The sequence below is a fragment of the Danio rerio genome, chromosome 8, assembly GCF_052040795.2.
Source record: "Danio rerio strain M-AB ecotype USA chromosome 8, GRCz13ab, whole genome shotgun sequence".
Classification (NCBI taxonomy): domain Eukaryota; kingdom Metazoa; phylum Chordata; class Actinopteri; order Cypriniformes; family Danionidae; genus Danio; species Danio rerio.
Window position 1 is genome coordinate 17,906,270 of NC_141028.1, and position 14,401 is coordinate 17,920,670.

Genomic DNA, 14,401 nt, shown 5'->3' on the forward strand with positions numbered 1-14,401 from the left:
AGAGGGCTGAAACAGACTCCTGTTCTGTAAACTAATGATGCATCGCCACCTGTTTTTAATAGACATACGCCAAATGTTACACAGGACTGCATCCAAATACTGTAAGCATTATTAAGATGCTCAAAACTCATATTGGTTGTAAGATGTGAAATCCAGAGAAACTAACTTTCCGAATCATAAGATAAACTTAAGGACTGTTGTTGTTTTTAAGTGGTCTGATGGTTATGTTAAAAAAAAAAAAATGTTTTTTTTTTAAATAAACCCAATACTTTTTTTTTTTTTTTTTAGAAAATGTACTAGGATCTTGTCTTGTGTGTATTTTGCTACCACAATTTCACAGTATTGATCTATCCATCCAGGACTGTTCACTAGTGGTTTAAAAATTGATGTGCTAACTTAAAAGTTCAAGGTTTAAACCTTATAAAAGGTGATTTACAGTATAAGCTACCACCTCTGTGCCCTTGAGCGAGCCGCATCTCCCACCTAATCCATTTTGTTTATACATTTATAATATACTGTAAAGATTCTAATACCAAAACAGCAGGACAATCCACTCAGATTCAGCTTGATTCTATATTTACTATGTAAAAATATAGAAATAGATTAACTACAATAAAGAGTACTGGTTGAGTTTAAACTACACTGTAAAAAAGGGCAAAGTATAATACCTTGGGGACCCTAGATATCCTATAATATGTGTATAATTCTGTATGTGCTCAAGCAATCTGGCTACAGGAATAAGCATATTAAGCAGGGAAAACATATAGAATTGTTCATTACGAAGCACATGTAATGAAATTTGATACTTTCTTAGGGCAATCGTGTGTGCATTTAGATATGAACGCCACCTCACATGCATTTATGCACATTCACACACACCCGTACCGCTTCAGGATGCGTGTGCATGTGTAAGTAGATGAAAAAAGCTCCACTGGGGGCCCATCACCATTGAGGCGAGGAGCAGGTGTCTCCAGCCAGGCAAAGAGAGAAGCAGGCCAGTCTGCCTCAGTTGATTCTTAGCCCCACCAGAGCTTCCCTCGCACTGGTGACATCTGTATGTACTGGAAGGTTCTTCTTCCAGGGATCTCTTAGCCCTGAGTCAGAATAGAAAGATCTGATTTTCTTTCTCTGCTTTTTGAGGATTTCACAGGAACTAGGTGTTGATGAAGAGAGCAGCAGATTGGAGGTCTTGAAAGCTCTCCCCCTTTTCTCTTTAAAAAAGCGTCAGCGAAGAGAGGGGTCAGCGTGAGTGATACAGGCACCATGACCTGGAAGTAAAAAGCCTGTGATTTCAGCAGCAGGGGGCGAGTGTTGGCGATGATGGTCCCCAAAGAAAAGCACGTTCATGTACCTCTCTCCACGTTCAGTATAAAGGTCTAGTCTTCATCTGGAGTTTCAGGGCTGTGATTTCTACAGGGAAAAAAAAGAACATCAAAACAGAGGATTCAGTGAACAGCGAAAGCTTTGTGTTTCAAGTGAGACTATTCAAGCAAAAGCCATAAAAAGATACAAAATAAAGAGCAGAAAAGGGGAAAAAATTACAAAGGAAGAGTAATTTCTATGGCTGAGCCAGCACTCAAGACTATTACCGAGGATACACACTAAAATTCACAGTTTTTTTTTTTAATGCAGAAAATAGTTTGTGCTTTTTCAGCATCAGTGTGGTTTTATTCTTTCAGGTTAAAGAAATAGACATTTTAATGATTTTGTGTTTCCGAAATGATGATAGAGTGATTTTTTTAAAGCGAAACGTTAAATGCTTACACAGGAATGTGTGTTAAGTGCAATACTCGCTTGTCTGGTTTACCCCTGCTTGCTTAAGTACTATAATTAATGGTTTTGTTAATTGAACAGGAATTGCGAAGGCGCTGTAGTGTAGAAAGCAGCACCAGTAATTCATCAATTTCACTCTCTTTTCTCCTTTTGCTTTTTCACTTTGCACGCATGTTACCTTTTCGGCTTGAGAACACTTTAAGAACTTGATTCTGACCACTTGGACATGATTTGTTCGCTCAAAGATGCTTGCTTATTTACATTAAAACACATTTATGAGACAGTTTGAAGCACTTTAACATCCAACATGATGTTATTTTATTAAAGACGTCCAATCATCTATCAGAATCGGGCGGCCATTTTGTAGTAGGATTATCCGCGTTGCTATGACACGCAGGCTGTTTCTAAAGTGATAAATGTGCTCTCTGCCTGAATGATAGCCTGTGCCCAAGAGCTGACACGTTGACGAACGGCGCTGTTTCCCCGAATTGATAGTTTCTGAGCCCATACATTTCATTGATTCGTTAATTGTTCGAGGGAGTTGGAGGCGCCTGACTGTCATGAATAAATGATAGATGCCTGGCATGTGTGCATTACCGAGGAAGACCTTTGAGGCGTGGTGTTGCTTCCTCAGAGACGCCAACCGTCCTCTTCACAGCCCAGAGGAGCTGCTGGTCCCCGTTAGTTTCCCCTCACATTAATAATGCATTCTCTCTAACAGCAGTGTTCAGCATTAAATGCTCTGCCATGGAGCCTGTTCAAAAACATCAATACAAACTCACTGAAATAACCCCGTTTTAGGCAGGGGTGGTTGTGGGGAGGGGGTGAAGTTACATATGCAAATTGCTTCTTAAGGCATTCCTTCTGTCTACAGCTAGCGGCTCTTGTATCTTTTTCTCATTCCGAATCTTTTCCTTTCTCTCGCCTTGCTCTCTGACTAAGTACAGCACCATGAATTCTAGGAGAAAGACAGCATGGATGGAGGGGCTTGGTGCAGAAATACTGACGGTGCTTTTCCCAGGGCTCAGAAAGACAAGGTGATGGAGTATCTACAAACAAGGAAAGATAGGTGGGGGAACAGTTGGAACGAGAAAAGGAAAAAAGAGAGATCGATGACACATTTCTGTTCGATTTTACCCCCGAGATATGAGTTGTACATATATCAATGAAGTAAAATGACATACATTTTCAAATAACTCATATTAATTGCTCGGAATCAAATTCTGTCTATGCAGCATTGAGAAATAAACACATGATTGTTATTTGTCATACAACCATCAGAAATGTAAATTTGTCAGTTTAGTATTATGCTAGTTAGCAGGAGTTACGTTGACCTATCGGTAGGCACATAGAGAATCAATGTGGCACCAGCAGATTACCACAGAATTTTTAGCCCATCAAGTCTACTTATTTATTTATGTAAATGTGTTTTAATATATATTTATTCAGATTTCATATTAATTTCAGAAATATTATCGAATAATAAGTATGAATGTAATAAATATATGTAATTTCTATAGAATACAGTTTGTAAAGTTATATTTTCTGTTTTTTGTAGATATAATATATGAGACTTTTTACCATGATTTTTTTACCAGACATGTGGTTCTAGTTAATATTGTAAGCTTTAAATAAAAGGTTTTTGGTTTTTTTTAATGTGTGAAGTTCTTAGTTAATACACTCTCAAAATAATTCTGCATAAATCACCTAAATATTTTCAAACTAAATATTTAAAATGAGCTGAAACAAGACAATTTTTGAGATTGTGTTGGGACAACTTAATTGCTTTATGTTTAATCCACTTAAATTTGTAAAAACTAATAAGTTAATATGCCACTTAATTCCTTCATGTTATCCTAATACAAATCGAACCCAGCATTTTTTACACTATAATTACAGTACACACACACAAAAAATGCTGTTTGTTCAAACTACTTATTTAAATTAAGCAAAAACGACACAACTATTACGTTTTTGGGAAGATAACTTAATTGTTTTATGTTCAATTCACTTAAATTTGTAAAACTAATGAGTTAACCAATTCCTTCATGTTATCCCAACACAAATCGATTGTGTGAAACCCAGCATTTTTTACAATGTGCCAACACTAAAACAATTTGCAGTATGTTCAAACTACTAATTTAAATTAAGCGGAAACAACTATTGAGTTTTTTGGGCATACAACTTAATTGATTCATGTTCAATCCACATACATTTGTAAAAACTAATAAGAATAAATTAATTCCATCATGTTGTACAAGCAAAATTCGACTGTGTGGAAGCCATCATTTTTACAGCATATTAGATATACAGTTGACGTCAGGATTATTAGCCCCCTGTTAATTTTCCCCCAATTTCTGTTTAACAGAGAGAAGATTTTTTCAACACATTTCTAAACATAATAGTTTTAATAACTGATTTATTTTATTTTTGCCATTATGACAGCATATAATATAGACACTATATAGTATATAGACACTTCTATTCAGCTTAAAGTGACATTTAAAGGCTTAACTAGGTTAATTAGGTTAACTAGGCATGATAGGGTAATTAGGCAAGTTATTGTATAACGATGGCTTGTTCAGTAGAATATCGAAAAAATATATAGCTTAAAGGGGCTAATAATTTTGACCTTAAAATGTTTTCTTGAAAATGTAAAACTGCTTTTATTCTAGCCAAAATAAAATAATTAAGGCTTTCTCTAGATGACAAAATATTATCAGACATAATGTGAAAATTTCCTTGCTTGCATTTGGGAAATATTTAAAACAGAAAAAAGGTGGGCTAATAATTATGACTTTAACTGTATATACTTTGCATGAATATATCAGTATTATTATGAAAATTATTGTTATTAATATATAGTACTTATCAGACGTATTACAATAAAAAAATAACAATCTATTAATTAGTTAATAAATATATTAATTAATTAATCAATTATACAAATTTAGGCCCACAAATACACCACTATGAAAATTCACAACAGATTAACTGAAACCCACAGTAAATATTCGGTGGAATGAATAATATAATAAATATGCTACATTCATCTTGTGGTTGCTCTAAGCAAAAGCTGGCCTGGTCAGCACAGTGAAAGTGTGGCCCCCTCTCTGATGGGAAGCACTGATTAAAGACCAGGACAGATGGACCACAGCGGTCTTCCTCATCGTGCTCGAGAGCTCCGACTGCGATCAAACACAGCAAAGGCCACCCTACAGCCAACCGTCATACAACTCGATCTTCACTATCGCTCTGTCCCCCTCCAGCCAACCGGCAGTGGCCACACCGAGCAAATGAGATGGAGAGAATCGTCAGTGATGTTAATGATCAGAAAAGAGCTAAAGTGTCTTATTCAATGTCACCTTCATTTGGAACAGGCCACGAGGAGAGTCTCCCACCGGGTTTGATATCTGCTCAAGGATTCACCAGTGCCACATTCATCTCATTTTCCCTACAAATAATGAGGCTTCCCTTAATGTTAAACAGAAACACACACTCATTAAAAGCCATCGCAATCATTTCTTAGTCATATTTTTGACCTTGAAAGTGTGGAGTAAAAACACTACAAAAGTCTCTTAGAAAAAGTGTGAATAGACAGACAATATATAGATATAGTTTTTACCGATTAAATCATAACACATGCATTACCTGAGTCCTCATCCTCTAAAATATCTCTGATTTGAGTGCACAAGTGTCGCTTTCAGACAGGTTTTTCGTATCTGAACGTGGCGAGCTCCATCTGGGTGAGCCGAGCCTAAGCTCAGCAGCCTGACACATGCAGTGTCGCCTGGCGGTGAAGCCGCCAAAAAGAGTTGATGTGGTGTCGAGGTTCTCCTTTGAGAAGGTGACAGGAACAGGAATTGGACTGGGTGATACTCATGTCCTCTGACAGAGAGAGATATTTGCTTCAGAGGGAGAAAACTTCACCCCTTACTCCCATGGTGAACGAGAATTGTGACAATAGGGATATGTCAAATAAGAGAGAGAATTTGATGTGAGGAAAAATAAAAAGTCCTATAACAAATCGAAATTGAATCGAATCTATTTCTGGGACTTTCCAATTTAGTTTTCTCCTTTCATAAACTGTATGTGACCACAGGCCACAAAACCACTCATAAGTCAAGAAATTGAAATTTAGATATCATATGAAAGTTAAATAAATATGTTGTTTAGGGCATTATATATTTAGGGCATACCTGTCAACATTGTGAAAAAAAAAAAGGAAATTCCCCCTATTTACTAAATATGTGCATGATTTTAAACAGTCAGTAATATGTTTATTATTATTATTATTGTTTACAAAGGGTAGAATAAATAGCAAACATTAAAAAGGCTGCAAATAAATTAAGCCATATAACCTATTAAAATTAATAGCTATTATAAAGAAATTAAATCAAGTTATCAAATCTCATTAACATTTTCTTCACTGTATAGTTTAAACATTCTGATTAAAGAGCAGTGAATGAATCTCTCATTTAGACTTCTTCTTTAATCACATTAAATAAGGTGTCACTTTAAAAATGCATAGATCCATAATGAAAGCATTTAAGTGTCCACTTTCACTCTGCTTTGAATTGCGTGTACAGAATCCGTTTGGGAAACAGGGTCTATTTATCTCAATGGAGAGCATCTGATCTGATGTCACACACAGCTACATGAACTGACTGTTTTGAGGATTGCGTAGGAGGAGTAACGGTGCCTGTAATGGAAAAGAAGTGAATCCTGCCATTTTTTGTTTATTTTGAAGTGTTTTCATGCCTAAATAAAATGAGAGCACAGAACAGATTCACATTTAAGAAGCAACCCCTGGTGGTTCGGTGCTATGGGTTGCATAAAGGGAAGATCGGCACTTTAATGTTTCTTGCCACCCTTCATAGACAGAGTGAAAAAATGGGAGAAATACAGGTAAATACCTTCACGGGATGATAGTGGGATAAAATTGTAAAATACAGAAGAATCCCTGGAAAAAGGGGAGGGTTGACAGGTATGATTTAGGGTTTGTCAGAATAAGATAATACTTGGACATAACACAACTATTTCAATACCTGAAATAGGGTTAAAATATATATAATTAATGAGTTAAAGTTGTCTAAATTAAGTTGTTAAATCTCATTTAACATTAAAGATTTGATATTTTTACAAATTGTCTTAATGAAACAATCTTTATTATTCTACAGATTTTTGGCATAAAATAAAACTCTATCAGGATTACATATACTTACTCCCAGGGCCATTTATATCAAAGTTGATATTTAGCCGCACCATGTTGGTGTTTCATAACATTTAGTTTTACACAAGGTGGGTTTTTAGCCTAACAATCACCCCCAACCTGGAGGACCAGCACATATAACACCTGCCAATATTTGTCGGGGGTGAGGTGTCAGTTGAGACACCTTGGTGTTAGCAACTGTATGAAGCATGGGGGGGGGGGGGGGGGGGGGGTGTGTGAAATTACTAGAGTTTTCCAGAAGAAATAACAAAATGGGAGGGTGGCGGGAGATGGGTTTGAAATACAGGAGAAAAACTGGGAAAAACAGGAGTGTTGGCAGGTATGACATACACACATAAACTACGGACTATTTAGCTTACTCAATTCACCTATAGCAAATTTCTTTGGACTGAGAGGGAAACCCACTCGAACATAGGAGAACATGCAAACTTCACACAGAGTTAGCTAGGGCTTGAACCAGTGGCCTGCTCGCTTTGAGGCGACATCGCTACCCACTGCGCCACCGTGCCTGTATTTGCTAAACTTTTTACAGGTAATTTACAGGAAAATGCTAACAAAAATAAACATGAAGTGCTTTGAATGTATTCACATGCATTTTCCACATTTTTTTCTCTAATCTATTGGTGGATTTTCAAATAACAGCACAAAGTGAAGTGCGTTTGGAGAATTTTCTAAAATTTGAAAATAAGCCTCCAAATGAGATGTGCAATTTTTAACACACTTGAGCTGACAGCTTGCAGGGGATCTACACTTCAGTGTCTTTAAATAAACCTGTTATTATTCAGGGTGAAAATTGAGACAAAATAAATGCTCCATCTCACTGGAAGATTTTCCTCAGTTGAAACAATTATCACCACGTCTGTTGCATGTTTTAACATGTTCAACTCTCAGAATAGACGCCCGGTGATCACGTTGGAATCAGGAACGAAAGTGAAGTGAATGTGTAGGACGCATGAGGAGGAAATCATTAACATTGACAGGACACTTATGGGGCACAAGTAACAAGGTGGACAGAAGGTTTGAAATATTTGACAAATAAGAGCACTTGAATTTGTGGTTATGGCCAACGGAAGAAGTCAGGTGGTGTGTAGTGTGTGTGTGGAAGCAGTGAGAGATGGGGCATGCAAGGTTCAGAGTAATTAGTCAGATTGAGGGCTGAAATGAGGCAGTGTGAGAGGAGGCTGGGGCTAAGCATTTGTGTGTGTGTATGTGTGTGTATTTGTGTTAGAGGCCAGGCTGGTGGGATGCTCTAATTGGAGCTAAGCGGCCGCAGAGGATCAGAGGTACTCCAGAAACAAAGGAGCACAGGCAGAGAAAGAGAGAGAGAGAGAGGTTGCTGTACTGGGTGTGTGCATGTGTCTCTTAGTGTTTGAGTGAACAATAACTAAAGTGACATTTTACATGCTCAGCTAGCAAAGGCTTTGACCAAACCTCTGACTGCATCAATATCACACACATGCCCAAACGCGGTTGTGGAAAAGAGACCAGACATTCTAGGGAAATTTGCGAAGACAAAGTGCTTTGAAATAGGTACATAAATATTTGGATTCCCAAGAAAATGTGTTATGAGTGTTCTGCACTTCAACCCACAATGACACTCAATCAAACATTAAAATTCAATTTAACAACTGTATGCCGAACACATCCAAGATTACAAAAACGAATACATTTTCAGTGTCAATTAGTTAGCTAAGCATATAAAAACACCATTTTACAGAATGAAAATAAATCAATTAGCCTCGTTGCTTTTAGCTCGTTACTCAATTCACATGCTGCTTCACTTTTAATGGCTTTTTGACAGCCGATAAATGATGTGATTTACATTAGCCGGCCTGTTATAAAACCCCCTCCACCGGTGGTCAGAGCAGCCATCCTTTAGCTCGACAATACCTGCATAAAAAGCCCATTTGGCAAAATGGCTGACATAAAATGCATGTGGGTTGGAGGACAAATAACGGCATCTTATATAAAATGATGCTATCTTAGTTTGACTGCTATTACCTGCTGTTCATTTTGTTTTGTTTTTTCCGAGAGGCTTATCCAACGCATGATGACTAAATCAAAGTCATTTATGTGTACAGACATACACATACACTTTTCTGCAATAGTAAAGACCCTTGAGGTCACATCCTCCCACTCAAAACCTCCATGTATTCTTGGCCAAACCTCCTACCACAGACCTCATGCCAGTCTAATCCCTGAGACCCCTCCCTCCATCTGTCCCCACCCAGCCCAGGAGTGAGCAGAGACACAGAGGGTCACACGCAGCCTCTGAGTCATACTGGACGCGTTCCCTCAGCCTGCATGTCTACTGTTGTGTACACGGACTCGATTTAAAACACACTTTCCTGCAGAATTCATACTAGATATTAATATGGTTTAACTTTTTTTTTTTTTTGTTAACAAGTTTGTAGGTGCATATCTAAAAGTAAAAGTGTGCATTTCAGATGCTCATTACTTTACATTTTTAAATAGTCCTATGTTATGATTTTTATGAACACAAACATTCATGTACTGTAGTTTCTCCATTCATAAAAATGTGTGTGATATAGTACATTTGAAAATGCTTTAATTGCAATTAGCCTAATGTTAAAATGCAGTTCAGTGCTTGATGACAGGACATCTACTGTACATAAATACAGCATTATTTTTAGAGACACAAACATTCCATGTACTGTAGTTTCTCCATTCATATAGGGTTTTAGATATGTGTGTGTGATTGTACAACAAGTTTTAAATGTTTCCATTGCAATAAGCTAAATATTAAAATGCAGAGCCATGCATGATGACAGTACAACTACATAAATATAGCGTAATGATAATAATTAAATATATATATATATATATATATATATATATATATATATATATATATATATATATATTTTTTTTTTTTTTTTTCCAACTATAAGCTATTTTGAAAATAGTGTGATAGCAGGTATATTCCCATACTTCAAAATATATAGTCAGATATTGTCATGCATTAAATTTTTTTTCATGAACATAATTCTATGCGTAAGTAAAAAGTGCATTTTAGATGTTCATTACTTTAGATTTTTAAATAGTTTTATGCTATAATTTTAAAAACCCAAACATTCCATGTACTGTAGTACCACCATTCATAATAATGTGCGTGATATTGTTTAACCATTTGAATTTTTTTTAACTGTGATTAGCTAAACGATAAAATAGAGAACAGTGCTTGATGACAGGACAACTACATAAATAATGATATTGAATAAAACACAATGATATTTCCCAACCATAAGCTATTATTTTGAAAATAGCATGATAGCAGGTATATTCCCATACTTCCTATACCTAGATGCTCATTACTAGGACCACAGGAAATATGAGCGCACAGAAATCCACAGATTTCTGCATTTTTTTTAGCCCATCATTGAGTATGTGTGTAAGTGTGTGTAAATTTATATTTATTCAGTTTTTAAATTCATTTCAGTAATAATATTGTGATATAATAATAGTAATATTAAAATGTTCATACGATTTATTTACAATACAGTTTGAAGAGTAATATTTTCTTCTTCTGTCTATTAGTAAATACTATATAAGAAACTTGCTTTGTTTACCAATTAAGTGGATCTAATTGGATTTGCATTGTAAACATGAAATAAAAGTTAAAAAGTTATTGTTTTTTCAATCGAAGTGTATTTAGCATACTAACTAAAATCACTCCACATAAATCCACAGATTTGTTACAAAATTCCCCACAGAAATAGCAAATCATGTCAGCAGATTATGATTGGCCCTGCTCATTATTATTTTTAAGTAGTCCTATGCTATTATTTTTAGAAATTTCATATACTGTAATTTCTTTATTCATATGGGTTTTTAGAAATGTGTGGAATTGTACAAGTTTGAAATGTTTCTGTTAAATGCAGGACAGTGCTTGATGACAGGGCAACTACATAAACAAAGCATAATGATGATGCTTAAAATGATAATAATGATATTTCCCAAACATAAGCTATTTTTAGTTACATTTCTATACTATATGTTATTTCATGACTTTTTTGTCATTAAATGTACAACAAAATAAACAGGTAAGACTGCCTAAATATGACTACCGACTAATATTTTCCCAATTGTAAGCTATTTTGAAAATAGCATAATTGCTGGTATATTCCTATACTTGACATATATTTCTGAATTGTCCCATGCTTTTTTGTATAAGCACTGGACAAATAAGCATGGGTGAAATTGTACAACAATTTAAAAGCGTTTCAATTGTGATAAGCAAAATGTCAAAATGCAGGACAGTAGTGCTTGGTGGCATTACAACTACCTAAATAAAGCTTAATGACAGTGATTAAAAACTAAATACTAATATTTTCCAATTATAAGCTATTTTGAAAATTTGTCCAATGAGTACATTTATAAGCAATGGGCAGTAAAGCAAACTTGCCTGTCTATGTAATCTGCAGAATTTTAATACAAAGAAAATTCAAACCGAACCTTCCAGATGGGTCTTGTCTCCTCTTCTATCAGCAGCATCAGCTGTTACAAAGACCAGCAGCTGACATTTACTGTAGTTCTTTATAAATATTTCCCAGCTAGATACAGGCGAAGAGACAAAAATAATAATAATAACTGTCATTTTAGGAATCACAATTGCTTATTTATGAACTGTTGATGCTTCTTTGATTCTTGACAAATAGTGAAAAACACCTGGTGATGAATATTACAGAATTTTCACAGCATTCTAATTTATTTTCTGTGATGTATTGTTGCTTGATACTTACAATTGCCAGGAGCTGATCTCGTCTGCCACTATTGTCTGAAAAAGGCACAAAGGAAATCCAAGAGAATAAGAGAGCAAAACGTTCAATCTATATGCAATAAATCCACTCCACTGAAAAACTACATGCAAAACACATCTGCATAGAGGCACTCAGCACTTTGTTTACATCCAAATGAGAGTGCAGAGACCTTGGCATTGAATACCCGCATGAATATGTCTCTCTCACATACACAGATCTATAAAATGCCTAATGGTCAAATGTAGCAGAAAAAGTAAAAACCTACCAAGTGTAGCAGTTTCCACTATTCAACATGTTTTTTTTCTTTCGTTCTGAATAAACACACTGTATGAAAGTCAAAGCACACATTTCTGCCTGAAGCTCATATTACGAAATGGTTGGTGGTATTCAAAGGGAGATACCGATTCTCGTTCAGTTTGGAGGTTGTGAAGAGCTCAGTGATGTTCCCATCAGTGGTTGCTAGACTTCAGATTGGTGAACTCACACAGAGGTTAATGGACTGACTCAAGTTTCCATGTGCTGTGATGAGAGGTCCTGTGTATAATTGAATCACGCCAGCACATGAATGAAACGACAGCCCATTTTTTTTTTCTATTTCTCTCCCTGTTGGTGGGAGGGACCTGAATTAATGTCTTGTTGTGAGGAAGATGAAAGTTAATGCCTTCCATAACTCACATGGAACCACATGGTTCAGTGAGCAAGATGGGATGTAAAACACACTAACTAGCTTTTGGCGTGTTTAATTATGTTAGACATGTTCATTTTAACCTATTCAAGAGAAAAAAAGAGAGAGAGAAAAAAAAAAACGCTACTAGGGCAAATGCTTTTAAAAGTACAGGGATTTATAAATAGGCTGCATAAAGTTTGTTTTTTCTTGGGTTGGGCTTTCGAGTACCTACCTTGTCCCTAAAAGTAAGGTCTGGCCATCCAATGAGAAATGTCTTTCATTTTTTATGGCTCCGCTGGACTCTCATGCCAAAAGTGTTTCTTGTCAAGTCAGTTGCTCACCGTGAGAGACCTCCGCTGTGGTTTTTAGAAGTGCAGGTGCAGAGACGATAAGACCACAGCCGCTTTCCAGCCCATTCCAGCCCTGTGATTTGTTCTATTGTATCAGTACAGCAGCACAAAGACCCACACCATATTAAAATGACACCCCCATTATTTCCCAGCAACAAACCTGAGAGCGAAATGCATTCACACAAAACTCCCCGAAGACCCATTGAATGTGTAACATTAGGATTGTATATGCGGAGTAAATGGGTGCAAGCAGGAAATGTGTTTTTTGCCCGTGATGAATTCCATATCTTGGTAAATAAAACAAGATCTGAAATCCCTTCATTCGGCAAGCAGTCGCTCTCCGGCAGCCCTCACCGGTGGAGATGTGAAATGGGTTTTGTCAGGGGTGGGAGCGGCTGGTCTCGCGCTTAATTATTGATTCAGAGCGCGTGCAGCTGCGAACAACAGCAAATGAGGGAACAGTTGGCAATAATATTTAAAAAGAAAATATAAGAAAAGAATAATACAATGGATGACACTATTTTACTGCTCTGTCCTTCTCACCTAAGTAGATGGCAACTGAGGGTAGCATGTGCGTGTTTGAGTGTGTGTGTGGTTGGGGGGGGGGGGGGGGGGGTGACATCACTCCAAGCGAAGGCTGAGCTCATGAATATTAATTAGCTTGTGCTGCTGTTGCTTATGTTCTGCACTGATTTGACATTGAGATTTAGTGTACATATGTTATTAATTAGGTAATATGGACTGTTAATTAAACATTTAGAGACAACAAATACATCAAGGTTTAAAAAAAAGTAAAAGTCAATTAAGCTTTTAAATTATTGGAAATTACTACTGACGATAGAATTAATTTAGTTTAGCTAAATTTACAAAGATTTTTTTTATTATTATTAGATTTAAAATTAGTGACAACATTTCTAAAACCTGAGGTAAAATAATTTAATACATGTTAATCTGGTAATGTACACATTTCATCTAGTTTCATCTTTCGCCAAGTAGATCGCAAACAGATGTCAAGTTCGTCTAAGGAGGTAACCATAGCAACAGTGAGCTAACAATTGTCTTCTGATTAACTGTCATTTTTATAGCTTTTCTGTAAAAGTTTATCACATTTTTTTCACAAAAAATGATTGTGAAATTTGATTTAGAAGTCTGAAGTGAATAACTATGCGCGTGGTGCCATTCCCGAGAACCTCATCAGATTGGGTCTTGAAATATACGTTTAGAAATCGTTTAAAAAAAATCAACCATCCTAAAAGTCATTGCATAATTCACACACCGATTTCGAGCGAGGTAAAAGAGACGGTACGACCACGTGCGTTCTCCTTCAGGTTTCAAATAGTAAATGAATTCTCATCTATTAACCTACTCCTCACACGTACCGTTTGCTTTTGACAAATTACACTTAAGCCGAAACGTTTTACATGTACTTATCTCCATCTTGCAACCGAAGGTCAAACTAGGTGTCAATCACAGCCCGCTGATTCCCCAAAGGTACCACGCGCGCTCCCAAATGACTCGCGCCTCACACACCCTCTCCAACCGTCTTCTCTAGAGCAACGCGCGCCACCCCTGTCTGTCCCGCTCAGCCAATCAGATC

At 36.4% G+C, this 14,401-nt stretch overlaps 1 protein-coding gene and 1 long non-coding RNA gene across 12 annotated transcripts in view; one reads left to right on the forward strand and one right to left on the reverse strand.

The window, feature by feature from the left end:
- Positions 1-14,401, forward strand: part of elavl4 (ELAV like neuron-specific RNA binding protein 4) — a 111,774-nt gene that overhangs the window by 4,809 nt on the left and 92,564 nt on the right.
- On the reverse strand, positions 287-14,379 carry LOC141375596 (uncharacterized). Of its 2 annotated transcripts, XR_015497708.1 has the most exons (7): positions 13,348-14,379; positions 12,965-13,238; positions 12,687-12,877; positions 11,770-11,804; positions 11,483-11,580; positions 1,352-1,410; positions 287-1,268 (listed from the first exon to the last, which is right to left on the reverse strand). It is a non-coding gene; the product is annotated as an uncharacterized LOC141375596 (long non-coding RNA). The 2 variants fall into 2 exon arrangements; XR_015497707.1 differs by lacking the exons at positions 11,483-11,580; positions 11,770-11,804; positions 12,687-12,877; positions 12,965-13,238; positions 13,348-14,379 and adding an exon at positions 2,371-3,679.